The sequence below is a fragment of the Taudactylus pleione genome, unplaced genomic scaffold (genome assembly GCF_031769625.1).
Source record: "Taudactylus pleione unplaced genomic scaffold, aTauple2 ptg000256l, whole genome shotgun sequence".
Lineage (NCBI taxonomy): Eukaryota > Metazoa > Chordata > Amphibia > Anura > Myobatrachidae > Taudactylus > Taudactylus pleione.
The window spans coordinates 1,409,454-1,425,258 of NW_028284658.1; positions in this window are offsets into that span (position 1 = coordinate 1,409,454).

The window sequence follows — 15,805 nt, forward strand, 5'->3', positions numbered from 1 at the left end:
CCTTTAAACCTAGGATCGAGCACGGTGGCCAAAATGTAGTGGTCTGATTGCACTGAAGGGCTTCATCCACAAGTCCCACATACCAAGTGGAATCGCTCCATCTTAGCTCCTTCTTCACTGTCTCCAGCTGCTCCTGCAAAAGCCTGATGAGGGGAATGACCTGACTCAAGCTGGCAGTGTCTGAACTGACTTCACGTGTGGCAAGTTCGAAGGACTGTTGAACCTGGCACAACACGGAAATCATTCTCCACTGCGCTTGAGTCAGGTGCATACCCCCTCCTTTGTCTATGTCATAGGTGGATGTATAGGCTTGAATGGTATTTTTCTGCTCCACCATCCACTGAAGCATATAGAGGGTTGAGTTCCACCGTGTTACAACCTCTTGCTTCAGGTGATGGCAGGGCAGGTTCAAGAGTGTTTGCTGGCGCTCCTGTCTTCGGCATGCACTAACTGAATTGCGAAAATGGCCCGAAATTTTTTGGGCCACCCAAAGCATTTCTTGCACACCCCTGTCATTTTTAAAAAAAAATCTGCACTACCAAATTTATTGTGTGAGCAAAACATGGGACGTGCTGGAATTTGCCCAGATGTAATGCCTGCACAATATTGGTGGCGTTGTCAGATATCACAAATCCCCAGGAGAGTCTAAGTGGGGTAAGCCATTGGGCGATGATTTCCCTCAGTTTCTCTAAGAGGTTGTCGGCGGTGTGCCTCTTATTGAAACCAGTGATACGCAGCGTAGCCTGCCTTGGAATGAGCTGGCGTTTCTGAGATGCTGCTACTGGTGATGCTGCTGTTGTTGCTGCGTAAGGTGATACATCTACCCGGTGGGCTGTCACAGTCCGCATGTCCATGGTTAAGTGGACATTGGGTACAACCGCATTTTTAGGACACTGAGGACACTTTTTCTGATGTCTCTGTACATGCTCATTATCGCCTGCCTAGTGAAGTGGAATCTAGACGAGATTTGGTACCGGGGACACACTACCTCCATTAATTGTCTAAATCCCACTGCACTAATGGCGGATAACGGACGCATGTCTAACACCAACATAGTTGTCAAGACCTCAGTTACAGTATCTGCTTTGCAACAGGATGACTGCTGTCGTACTTCATCCTCCTCGCTAAGGACTGTGGTAGGGTCAATTGCTTAGTAAAAGAAGTCCTGATGTTCCAACTTCCTCTCTGGGATGATGAACGACTCCCAGCAGCAACAAGAGCAGCTGCAGCAGTAGGTGTAGCAATGCAGGATCCTCCGGAAGAATCCTGGATAGGAGAGGAGTCAGCCATGCCAGTGACATGGCCTGCAGGACTACTTCCGATCCTGATTGAGGAGGAAATTGACAAGGAGGGAGTTGACAGTGTGGTTTTCAGGTGCTTGGATACAACAGGACAAAGGGATTTAGTTGTCCCTGGACTGCTACGGTCTTAGCCACAGTTTCTGAACTTGGTAGTAACTTTTTATGAATGGGCTGCAGGTGACGTATAAAGGAGGATGCTCCTAGGTGATTAACATCTTTACCCCTACTTATTACACCTTTACATAAGCTACATATGGCAAGACAGTAGTTGTACGGATTTGGACTGAAATATTTCCAGACCAAAGAGGTGGAATTTTTGGTCTTCAGCCCAGGCATGACGATGGGCTTTTTCATCCAATGGACAACAACTGTCTCCCCCACTGCCTAATTTAAACAAACCACATCACCATCAAAATCCTCCTCATCAACTTCCTCCTCAGCGCCAGCTACACCAATATCCTCATCCTGTTGTACTTCAACAGTGAAATCTTCAATTTGAATATCAGCAACTGGACTGTGGGTGCTCCTTCCAGCACTTACAGAGGGCGTGCAAATGGTGGAAGGAGCCACCTCTTCCCATCCAGTGTTGGGAAGGTCAGGCATCACAACCGCTGACACACTTGGACTCTCCTTGGGGATTTGTAATATCTTCTTAGAATGCACAGTTCTTTGCTGTGCTTTTGCCAACTTAACTCGTTTAAGTTTTCTAGCGGGAGGAGGAGGGCTTCCATCGTCATGTGAAGCTGAACCACTAGTCATGAACATAGGGAAGGACCTTAGCCATTCCTTGCCACTCCATGTCGTAAATGGCATATTGGCAAGTTTATGTTTCTCCTCAGATGATTTACATTTATTTTTTAAGATCATTTTACTGAACTTTGGCTTTTTGGAATTTACATGCCCTCTACTATTGGGCATCGGCCTTTGCAGACGACGTTGATCGCATTTCATTGTCTATGTCATGACTAGTGGCAGCAGCTTCAGCACTAGGAGGAAGTGTTTCTTGATCTTCCCCTATTTGATCCTCCAAATTTTTGTCCTCCATTATTTTTATGGAGTGCATTGTTTTTATGGATTGAATCATTAATTAATTAATTTGGTGAAGGGCAGCGCACAATCCCTGTAAAAATTACTTTGAAGAAGGGCAGCGTTCAACACACAGGACAGCCCCTGTAAAAATTACTTTGATGAAGGGCAGCGTACATCCGCTGTAAAAATTACTTTGATGAAGTGCAGCGTACAACACACAGGACAGCCCCTGTAAAAATTACTTTGATAAAGGGCAGCGCACAACCCCTGTAAAAATTTCTTTGACAAAGGGCAGTGTACAACCCACAGGACAGCCCCTGTGAAAATGAGTTTGATGAAGGGCAGTGTACAACCACTGTAAAAATTACTTTGATGAAGGGCAGCGTACAACACACAGGACAGCCCCTGTAAAATTACTTTGATGAAGGGCAGCGTGCAACCCACAGGACAGCCCCTGTAAAAATTACTTTGATGAAGGGCAGCGTACAACACCTGTAGAAATTACTTTGATGAAGGGCAGCGTACAACCCACAGGACAGCCCTTGTAAAAATTATTTTGATGAAGTGCAGTGTACATCCCACAGGACAGTCCCTGTAAAAAATATTTTGATGAAGGGCAGCTTTTCACACTGGGGGTGGGTGAAGAGAGCACCCCTGAAGGACAGAGCACCCCCTGGACAACACAGCACTACAGCCAGCCAGCCAGCCAGCCCCTATGGACAGGACAGCAGCCAGCCCCTATATGGACAAGAACAACAGTAGCCAGCCCCTATGTATATGGACAACAGTAGCCAGCCAGCCAGCCAGCCAGCCCCTATGGACAGGACAACAGCCAGCCCTTATATGGACAAGGACAACAGTAGCCAGCCAGCCCTACAGTATATAATTGTATATGGACAACAGCTAGCCCCTATGGACAGGACAACAGCCAGCCCCTATATGGACAAGGGTAACAGTAGCCAGCCAGCCCCTATGATTGTATATGGACAACAGTAGCCAGCCAGCCCCTATGGTCAGCGTCAGCAACAGCTCCCAGCTCCCTCCCTCTTCACAGTAGCCAGCCAGCAGTACTTTATTATTTAAGTAGTAACACACAACACTGAGTGACAATCAACAGCACACAGCTCCTTAACTCTGCACACTCCACAGCCGGAATGAAAAATGGCAAGCAAGGTGGGTGTCACTCTCCGGACTTCAATAAATAACAGCCAAATCCAGGTCACTGGGTCAACATTTCGAATTTAAGAACTTGTCATCAGGACCTAGAAAAAACATTTTTTGTAGGTCCTGATGATGAGTTATTAAACTCAAAACAATGACCCAGTGGCCTGGATTTGGCTGTTATTTATTGAAGTCTGGAGAGTGACACCCACCGTGTTTGCTCTTCATCCACTACGAGTATGCCTTTGACTTAGGAGTGTCTGCACCATGTGTATGATATATATATAAATATATATATATATAAATATATTTTTATATATATATATATATATATATATATTTACAAAAGAGTGGTAACGGCACTTAGTCTCAGTTCAATCAATTCAATGTCTCAATGATCATTAGTTGATGCACTCCCCAAGTCTTTAAGGGTGGCAGCTCCTTCTCCCAAAGACTGTTGTTCAGATGGCAGCTCAAGTCTTGGGTCATCGTTTTGACTTTAATAACTCTTGAGACTTGAGCTGCCGTCTAACTCCGGGTACCAGGTGATGAGTGATTCTCTGCTCACAGCAGATGGAGAACTGATACTGGGCTACTCACAGGATCTGGGTCCAAGGATCTATAAGGTCATTTATGCTGCTATATAAGTGGTGTATTCCACTTATTAAGGTACACCCCCATTCATATAGAGGTGTTTACATCTGGTGGAGGCTACCATAAACTTAAAATATTGCACTAGGAGGTGCTCTCTCTCCACCCTTTTGTCATATATATATATATATATATATATATATATATATATATAATAATGCCATTGGCGGCACTCTGGAAAATAAATGTACAACAAATCAAATAGCTTGTGTAGGCCTAAACAAGCTATTTGATTTGTTGTATATTTATTTTTCCGGAGTGCCACAGGTGGGATTATATTAAACAGTGTACCTTGTTGTGAGGCTAACTGTGGAGGGCACCCTGTCCAGCAATCCATCTACCGAGAGAGTGCCAGATCGTCTACTGGTAGTATATATTATACTGCAGTGTACACATCTGAAAGTGATATACTGAAAGAGAGTGCAAACTCACTTTCTAACTGGCTGTTTGGAAGGATAATCATCTAGTATGTGGGAGCAAATGATAATCAGCCGTTTGCAACCACATGCTGAAAAACATCCAGAAATGGTTGTTTCAACTAGTTGGTGAAAATCAAACATGTTTGATTTTCACCAACTATCGTCCTAGTGTATGGGGAACTTTCCCCCCAACTGAACGATAAATAGGCGGACACTGGCCGGCAGTGTCCGCCTACTTTTGTCACGCTAACCTCATGACAGCCCCTGGGAGAGCCGCTGGTACTGCTGCTGCCTCTCTATATACTGGTCCAGGTACCGGTAGAACTGACGGAAGGCTCCCAAGAGCTGTGTACTGCCTTCGATCTCCCCCCACCCAAGTGCAGATGGCATCCGCAACTCCCTATCCCCCCGCCCCAGTACACATGTTTTTATTTTTTTATCTTTCAGATACATTCATTGTTGTATCTGTTATTTTTAGATAGCATATTTTTAATTAATTAAATTTTTTACTCAAATATTAATATTTTGTAATAATGTAAATATGTTCATATATGTGCTGTAGAAGTTTGTTACTTTATCAATGAACACTGTTGCAATCTGTGACAAGCAGTTAATCAATTTGTATAAGAAGATACACCTTCTTAATGGGAGCAAGAACTGCTATTTAAACCCTCTTCTGAACAACGTCAGCCAGCCTCCTGGCGAGGTGCAAGGACGAAACCTGTTGGTGCGTGTCCTGGCGTGACCCTCTGTTACTGCTTGACTGGCGGGATTAAATCCTGGGGTCGTTTGGGTGAAACACCAGTCTTATTGCTATTTACATCACTGTTTATGCTTGCGGTGGTTTTAGACCGCCTACTTTGGTATGCATGCTGACCTGGACTCTCTGTTTTTTATGTAATAAAACTTTTGTCTTTATTTGATGCACGATGTGGCGCCCCCATTTTGTGCTCTAATATTTCATATATATATATATATATATATATAGATATATATATATATATACACACCATAATAGCTCAGACATAGGTCTAAGCTATCTTTGCATAGATATTTACATTAATTATTCAGCACATTGCCAGCCCAATATCTGCCACATAATTGGGATTCAACCAGTTTTTCATCAGATGGCCGAGCCTCTGAGGCAGTTGCACACTCACAGCCCCTGGTGCTGCATGGGTAATACACAGTAGATCATACATAGGTGGCTGCTCTATGGCTTGTGGTATGGAAACATTAAATAAATAAAAATTGTGAAAACAATGGGACACACCTGCCATAACCTATAGGATACATCTACCTATCACCATCTGCCCTGTCACCCTGTGTGTTCATATACTGTAGTACATGTCATCCTGTCCGCTGTCATCCTGTATAGTACCTGCCTCACTGTGGGTCCATATAGTATCTCACACCGTCTAACATCACCTGGGCACACATGACACCCTCTCTCCTGTTACCCTGAAATCAATGGTGGGAACCGCAAAATAAACTTTAGTTACACTACGGCTCTCCATTGACTTCAATGGAGAGAGCCGTTTATTGGCTGAGAGAGGCGGAGGCTGACCTCTCTCAGCCAATAAATGCTCAGATACGGCTCTACAAAGGCAGAAGCCGCACCGGAGTGCTTCATTCGAGAGATAACAACCATCGTGGTTGTTATCTAGTGCATGGGTCGGTATTATTTGTTTTTTTATATTTTAAGAAGACCATGGATGTCTAATTTGGACCGAAGAGGACCAAGCCACGCATAGGAGACTGTGAGTATGTTCTTTTAATCCACAGTTACCCTATGGATAATCTACTGGACAAGGGGAACGATGATACAGGGATACATAGGTGAGTATGAGTACATGTGTGAGTGCATGTATGTTTAATAAACTTATAGGGTCTCATTCAGACACGGTCGCAAGCGCTGAGCGCTCGCAACCGGGTCGATGTTGACCCACTGGGCATGCGCACATCAGAGCCGGCTCTGACGTGCGCATGCGCGAGACCCGGCTAGCGACGGGCGATGTCGATGTTGAATGACAGCTCGCCCCGTTTGGGAGATGGGCAGGGGGGGTGGCCGGCCAAACGGAGGCATTCCCGATGGAATGCTTGCCGTTTGGCGGCGGCCCCACTGACATCATTGCTGGATCAAAGCAGGAAGCTCCCTGGGGCTTGCGCTTGCTGAGACCCAACCTTAGGGTCTCGTCGCAAGCCCCGATGGACCATCGTGACCATCATCCTGGTCGCTCACTAGAGCTGTGCGTGGTAACCCACAGCTTAGCTAGCGACCAGGAGGCTGCACTTCAAGAAGCAAGCGGCCGCCCTCATTCAGAGCCACCGATTGCATCTTAAGACCGACTCTGAATGAGGGCCATACAGTGTACCGTGTGTGTGTCCTGCGTTTTTTTAATATTGCTCTTGCAGCAGTGGAATTACAGGTACCAGCAGGCCCGTAATGCCCCGAATGCTGGTACGTGTGGTTCTCCAAGTACCAGCATGCGGGGAGGCTTGCTGGGACCTGTAGTTCCACAGCAAAGACAATATTTAATACTTTTTCAAATGCACTACACACACTATAAACCTGACACCAACCGCCCAGTGGTGGTGGGGATAGCCCTAGGCTATTAGCCTAGGCTAGGGGTACCCTGGAGAGGGGAACCCCTTTATTGGAGGTGTCCCCAACTCTCCAGGGATCCCTGGCCTGGGCTGACTAGCGGTTAGGGCTGATGCTGTGGCTGGGGGGCCCAGTGACAGGGCTCCCCTGGCTATGGCATCAGCCCCCCACTAGAAAGGGTCTGGTGCTGGTTCTGGAGATTACAGGGGGACCCTACGCAATTTTTTCCCCTGTAATTCCAGAACCAGGACTGGATCAGAGCCCAGTGCTGTTTGTGCTAAGTACGGTGGAACACTATGCAATTTTTCCCCTATACTTTGACAACCAGGACTGGCTATGAAAAGTCTGAGACTGGTTCTGTTGTAGGGGGGGACTCCACATCATTTTTTTTCTAAATTTGACTGTTTCTAAACTTGGTACAGTGAGATACATGCACGCATCTCACTGATGTATACATGTATCTGTGTGAAAACGAACTGCTCATGCTTGTAGTGAAAACATAAAGCAGTTCTATTCAGTCGTGAAAACGAACTGCTCATGCTTGTAGTGAAAACATAAAGCAGTTCTATTCAGTCGTGGATTTGCAGTTCGTTTTGAAGTGGGATTTGCAGTTCAATTTGTACATGAACATGCCAAATCGAACAGCAAATCATTGTTCAAAACCGGACCAAATCGAATTCGATTTAGAAAATGCTTCTAAAATCGAATGTTAGTAAATTAGGGTTTTGAAGAGGCATTTGAACTTTCGATTTGATTCGGTTTGAGGTGAGCTAAATCAAACATCAAAACGAAAGTAAAATTTAATTTTCATAAATATACCCCTGTGTCTCTACAATGCAGCGCATACAACATTGTTTAGTGGGTGTGTTTAGACTAGGCATGGATACATCCTAGCACATGCAATCTCCATTGCCAACACCTTCATCATCAACCTCCTCATTAATGGTCAGAGGTTGTCTTCCTGTATCCTATTTACAAAGTCTAACTGATTATCCTGTTCAGGATTATCATGAAGAATTCTTCTACGCTAGAGTTTCTGCTAATGTGGGAGAAATTTCTTCACAGAAAGGAACCAAGAAGACTAGTAGTCTCAAACAACAATTGACCATAAAACAAGAATTTACAAGAGGCACAGCACATCACTGAAGCCATGACAACTATGTTATCAATTGTGGTGTATATGTGAAACTGGACGCTCCTGAGTGTAAGCAGGCCGTGTACGGTAAAAAGTTTTCCCCAGTGGAAAACAAAATAAAAGCAAAATTTTCTAAATTGGATTGTTACCTGTACATAGGCACTACTCAGATACAACCAATAGCGAATTGAAGCTCACGTATTCCGCAATGATTAGATATAAAACAAGCATTTATTAAATAAGAAATGTTTTAAAAATAAAATAAACCGTAGATAAAAAATATATCATTCTCAAAAAGAAACAATACATATATCGTGCACCGAGGGCCTATTTCAGACCCGCTCGCAAGCGCACAGCGCTCGCAAGCGGGTCGATGGCCATCATCTGGCCACTCGTTAAAGCTGTGGGTGGTCACCCACAGCTTAGCGAGCGGCCAGGAGGCCGGGTTTTGTAAAACAAAGCGGCTGCCCTGATTCAGAGCGAGCGCTCACTTTTTGCGAGCAGCTCTGAATCAGGCCCTGAGTCCAAGATTTTCAGTTCAGTGATCAATTGATCTCAGAAAAGGGGGGGGGGTGGGGTTCCTTCTGCATGTGATTCAGGTTTATCAATATGTATATGATCAAGTGCATGCAATATAAAAACATGCATAAAAAAACATATTATGGACTGTCAGATAATTATTTATGACAATATTCAGGAGATCCTACCCGAAGAGTGGTGTGGAGCAAGCGGGTGTTAGGCTGCAGGGTACCCAGTCCCTGTGTGTTAGGCTGCAGTGGCTCCAGTCTCTTAACACAAACGGGACTCCTGTAGAAAAGCTTTTGAAGTCCAGGAGATGACACAGGTGCAGGTGGCTGATGCGTTTCGAGATGCAAGGGCTCTTCATCATGGCTGCTCTAATAGGCAGGAAGCTCACTACTGACATCACGATTGATGTCAGTAGAGCCGCCCACAAACAGCAGGTGTTCCTTCTGGAACGCCTCCATTTGTCCAGCCACCCCCCCACCCCGCCTACAAACCGGGGCGAGCTGTCAATCAACATTGACAGCCACCCCGTTTGTTAGCAATCCCTGGAGCAAGTGAATTTTTCACTCGCTCCGGGGCTTGCGTACGGCACGTGCGCAGTGCCCCACCATCGACCCGCTTGCGAGCGGGTCTGAATCAGGCCCACTGTACACTCACCATGATAACGTACAGTGTATTAGAAAGGGTCTATAACACATACTAGGCTTGAAAGCTTTGTAATTGGAGTTGGATGGATGGCAGACATTGGAACATGTTCTAAAAATCAATGATCATAGACATGGTAGATAGAGGTACAATGTTCTTAAATGGGGGCATTGCCTAAAATATTTATTCAGTGAATTTTGTTTCAATTATTTATTGGAGCTTGGAGTGAAATTCATGCAGTGACCTTGAGAACTAGCCCAGGTAACAATTGCTCTGTATACAAAGTGATACATTATATTGGATGTGAGTGTGGATATAGAAGCAGAAATTCTTGCTTGAATGATACAAAACACCCAATTTTAACAAAGCAATAAGTTATTATTATATAATATATATTCATAGTATATTAGTGGCAGCTAAGGTATTATACAGTAAAATGTAATGGTGTTTTTTAAAATGAGCAAAATTATATGGTGGCAGAATTTTTCTTTTTACAACCAGTTTAAATGAACTGACAAAAGAGAACACTGTTATCTACAGTAAGTAGGTTAAATATTAGGTTGTATTTAGTTTGCTTATTACATAAGAGGAAGTGAATGAAATTAATCACTTTAATCAGTAAAACCAGGGTAATCAGTACAAAACTTATCATCGGAACTGAGATCAGGAAATGTTCTATACTGATCCTTTTTCTAGATAAATTTAAAGGTATTTTATTTAGCTGAAGGATTGTGTGACAAAGTAGAACAAACATATATTTATGTTTTGATTTAATAGGTCTTACCACTTATCAAATCTCATCGTAAACCAGTTATTTTGTAGGTATGTTTATTTTTATGTTATAATCCTATTTCTTAGGCAACTCATTACTTCAATTACTTACAGATTTACTGTAGTTAAAATGATTGTCCCCTTTTGAACAAAGCCTTCATAGTTACCATATAGCAAATAGTCCCCCTTTGCTAGTTAAAATGATTGTCCCCTTTTGAACAAAGCCTTCATAGTTACCATATAGCAAATAGTCCCCCTTTGCCAGGAGTATGAAGCCAACAATCTTGTCAGAGCTGCAGGTTTTGGCAAATGAAAATTAAGAACCTGATTCAGAGTTGTACACAGACCTGATGGTTTGCATACAACTCTCATGGTGACCAATCAGTGCATGCGCAGGATCTGCATCGCACATGTGCCGATCGGTGTTTGCTACAACGGCCGCAGTGACCCCTGAGCTGCAGCATGATAGACATGATTGACGGGGAAGGGATGGTGACAGCCAGCTTCCCAGAAAATGGATGCTTGTTGGTCCCGTTTCTGGACATGCCAAGGTCAGTTGCTGCGTACTTGATGCAGCATCACTGGCTACGGCAGCGTGACATACAGGGCCATTCAGATTAACCTGAGAGTCACTCAGATGTCCCAATGTTCACACAGTTCACCTGATGCTGCATCCTCACAGCAGACAATTAGACAAGTCACCTCCTGGGGCATTAGAAGAAAATCACATCGACCTGCATACAAAGACGCAGCAGCGATGAGATTAGCGTACAACTCTGAATTAGGCACTAAGGGGGTCATTCAGACCCGCTCGTGAGCGTCAGTATGCTCGCAAGCGGGTCGATGTTCCCCACTGCGCATGCGCACGACGGAGGGAGCTCCGTCGTGCGCATGTGCGAGACCCGGCGAGCGACGGGCTTTCCATCGCTCCGGGTCTCGCACCAATGGGGGCGTGCTGTCGATGTTGATTGACAGCATGCCCCCTTTGGTGGGCGTGCCAGGGGCGTGCCTGCCAGACGGAGGCGTTCCCATGGGAACGCCTACCGTCTGAAGCCGGCCCCACTGACATCACTAGTGATGTCAGTGGGAGTGATTTTGGCTCTGATAGAGCCAAAATCACTCCAGGGCTTGTGGCAGGGAGACCCTACCGCAGGGTCTCCGTCGCAAGTCCGATGGTCGCGATGGTCGAGACCATCGCGACCATCTTTTTGGCCGCTCGCATATGCTGTGGGTGGTCACCCACAGCTATACGAGCGGCAAGGAGGCCGCTCCATTTTCATGGAGGAGGGCCCTGATTCAGAGCGAGCATTCTGCTCAGAGCATTCAGCTCTGAATCAGGCCCTAAGTCCATTCATTGTTCACAATAGATGTACAAATCATCCATATAGCTCTATTAAAGAGCTGTACTTGGCATGATGCTCGGGTCTGAGAACTTGTATGATAATATGATTTATTCAGCTAATTTTTGGTGATTTAATTCATCCATCTTTATTCACCACCAAAAGCTGGCTGACAAATTTAAACTTAAATGTATTTTATACACGTATACAGTGGTAATGTTGTCAACGAAAATTTTGACTAAAAGTAATTGTCGACATTTTTTTTCAAGACTAAACTGTAATGATAATGATTATATAAAATTTTAATAACAAAATTATGTTGAAATCTGTATTCAATTTTAAATAAGTGACTAAGACTAAAACTAAATGTAAAATCCTTGTCAAAATGAACACTAATACTACATACACTACTTTCTATTTTTGATAGAGATGTGCAGGCTTGGTTCGGTTTGGACGTTCCCGCCAAGTTCTGATTTTTTCCGCTAGAAATCGGCATCTTAGAAGGAGGCAAAACATTATCTTTCATTTACAAACATCATCTATCACAGTGTTGGCTAACCTTGACACTCCAGCTGTTATGGAACTACATAACCCAGCATGCACTGCTACAGTTTTGCTATTAGGGCATGCTAAAACTGTGGCAGGGCATGCTGGGATATATAGTTCCACAACAGCTGGAGTGTCAAGGTTAGCCAACACTGATCTATCATGAACAAAATTCCATGAAAGATGTTTGTCCATGAAAAATTACATTTTGCCTCTTTCTGAGACCCAATTTTTGACGGGAGATATCAGAACTTGGTGGGAAAATCTGAACCGAGCATGCACATCTCTAATTTTTGATGTAGGGTTATTTACATTTTTCAAATAACAAGTACAGTATGCTTTCTGTACTTTTTTGCAGAAAATAAATATGACCTGTGTGAAGGAAATATGATTGTGTTTTGCATTTTTTCGAACAAACTTAAGGCATTCATTTTTATATGATATATGGGAAGAGTTCTACAGTAAGTCAGTATGTAACACATTCTCACTCAGCCTATCGAGCCTAGATTACTAAACACATATGTTATGTAGGGATGTGCGCCAGACCATTTTTGCCGGATTTGGATTTGGTTCTAATTCGTCGTCCGGCTTTGGATTTGGATTTGCCAAACTGCGGTAACTGGCTTTGGATTTGGATTTGGATTTTTTTTTACAAAAATTGACAAAAAAAGCTAAAATCACATAAATTGGTCTTTTTTTTCTTCCTAGAGTATTATTAACCTCAATAACATTAATTTCCAGTCAATTTAGACCATATCACAGCTTATAATATTGTTTTCAACATTATTGGCCAAAGGTTGCAGTGAGCTGACTGGTTACTAAGCGACAAAGCAGCGGCACAATGACACAGACACCACAGTATAAAGCACATCTATGACACATTGCCACACAGCAGTGGCAGAAATGAAAAGTAGTGCACCCACCCAGTGGGGTACGGCCAGCAGAATCACAGTACTTGTTTACATAGTGGGCTACGGCCCAAGGAGTCACAGTGCACAATCTTATTCACATTACACCGCACATAGTGCCCCTGATTCACATTACACCATAAAGTAGTGTCTCTTATTTATGTTACGACACACAATAGTGCCCCTTTTACACAATGCCCACAGTAGTGCCCCTTTTACACAATGCCCACAGTAGCGGTGTCCCTTACACAATGCCCCCAGCAGTGGTGCCCCCTATGCAGTCCCCTTAGTAGTAGGGTCCCTTATGCAGTGCCCCCAGTAGTATGCCCCCCAGTAGTATGCCCCCCATTAGCAGGCCCCCCCAGTAGTATGCCAACCATTAGCATGCTACCCAGTAGTATGCCCCCCATTAGCAGGCCCCCCCAGTAGTATGCCCCCATTAGCAGCCCCCCCAGTAGTATGGCCCCCCCAGTAGTATGGCCCCCCCAGTAGTATGCCCCACCCAGTAGTACACTGCCCCAGTAGCAGGCCCCCCTCAGTAGTAGGCTGCCCCAGTAGTAGCCCCCCTGTAGTATGGCCCCCCTGTAGTATGGCCCTCCCAGTAGTAGTAAGCCCCCCCCAGTAGTATGGCCCCCCAGTAGCAGGCCCCTCAGTAGTATGGCCCCCCAGTAGCAGACCCCCCCAGTAGTATAGCCCCCCCCAGTAGCAGGCCCCTCAGTAGTATGGACGCCCAGTAGCAGACCCCCCCAGTAGCACACCCCCCAGTAGTATAGCCCCCCCAGTAGCAGGCCCCTCAGTAGTATGGACCCCCAATAGCAGACCCCCCCCAGTAGCAGACCCCCCAGTAGTATAGCCCCCCCCAGTAGCAGGCCCCCCCAGTAGCAGACCCCCCCAGTAGCAGACCCCCCCCAGTAGCGCCCCCGGCCCTTGCACAACTTGCACAAGTAAAAAATAAATAAATAAAAACTTACCTGATTCCCCGCTCCCGTGCCGTCCGCTCTGCTGAGCCTGTCACACGCTGCGGAGGGAGCCTGAAGATGGAGCTCATGTGTGAGCTCCAGCCGGCTCCCTCCGTGCAGCAGCCAATGAGAGTCTGTGTGACTCTCATTGGCTGCTGTAACAAACACACAGCTGCCGCTGGCGGCTGTGTGTTTGTGTCTGTGTAGGGCAGAGCACTATCACAGCGCTCTGCCCTACACAATAGGAGCCCTGATGTCGGATTCTTAAGTGAGAATCCGACATCAGGCGGCCGCCGTTCGGCCCCGAACGGGGATCCAAGTCAGGCGGTGAACACCCGAACAGGGTTCGGGTGGACTCGGATCCCCAATGTTCGGAGCGGTTCGATTCCACAGAATCCGAACCGCTCATCTCTAATGTAATGGTATGCTGACTTCAACTTCTCAAGGAAGATCCATTACAGTATCATTAAACTGCAAAAGGTATGACTAAAACATTGGCTAAAATTAGACTAAATGAAAACTGAGGTCCATTGACTAAAATAAAGTAAAAAAAAAAAAAGAGACTAAAATGTGACTTTATACAACTACAATTTTAAATAAGCTACTAAAGGTGCACAACCACTAGGCAATGGGGTAACGATAGTACGATTACGACATCATAATCGTACCGTCATTCCCCATCCCCTGCAGTGCCTACACTGAACGATTAGTTGTTCAGTGTAGGCACCATCCATCATTCCTGAACATGGTCCGATGATTGATGTCGGAAACGCCCAGCGGGAGCGCGCATCGCTGGTCGTTTCCGATATTATAGTGCACGATTTGTTCACAATTAATGAGCAATTGCACGATTACAATGCCATAATCATGCAATCACTCATTAATATCTGCTAGTGGATATGTGGCATAAGACTAAAACTAAATTTTAAATCCTTGTCAAACTTATCACTGCATCTATATATGAGTACTTGCACTTAGTTTTCAATGGTCCAATCAACCACTGCTTATGAAAATAAAAAACATGGGCCCTCATTCAGAGCCACTCGCAAACAGCAGTACGCTCGTTGCGTTCCGATGTTGACTAACCACGCATGCGTCGGTGTTACACTGCGCATGTGCGTACGGCAGATTGCGAGCTTTTTATCTGTCGTTCCTAAAATAGCGTACAGGAAGTGACATGTCAAATGTGATTGACAGAACAGGGCGTTTTTGGGTGTTGACGGGGGTGGAGATGGAAAAACGCAGGCGTGGCGAGGCGTTTTTGGGGCGTACATACATTAGCAGATGCGAGCGTAAAATGTGTTCGGACCGTCACAGACGTCACTGGAACATCCTCTTTCCCTTCAAAATGCTCGCACAGTTTAGGGTCTGGATTACTCGACCACATTGGCGATGGCCTTCTCCTCCGTCCCGGGACTCCACGATGTTGCAGCGATTAATCGCGGGTGGTCACAAAAGCAATTAGTGTTGTATTGAAAACCGGCTTGGTATGTGTTTGGAAAGCAGTTTATTGGGATAGCACAAAACCGTACGCAGGTGGAAATCATACCTGCTAATGTCAGGATTACACAATCAATTGGCGTACATTTTTGGGGGGTTTTTTTGGCCTCAATTTGTTGTTTATGGCCTATTGTGACAATAATGCCATCATGTTTTAATTAGCTCCCCCTTTTTTTTTTTAATGTGCAATTTGCATCGTTATGTGTTTTTTTAAACGTTCCTTCAAGAGGCCTTTTTTTTAGACAAATGAAATGGTTTTTGGTGTCCTTTTTTGCCTTTAGGGCCAGGATTAAATGTAACCCATTTGTAC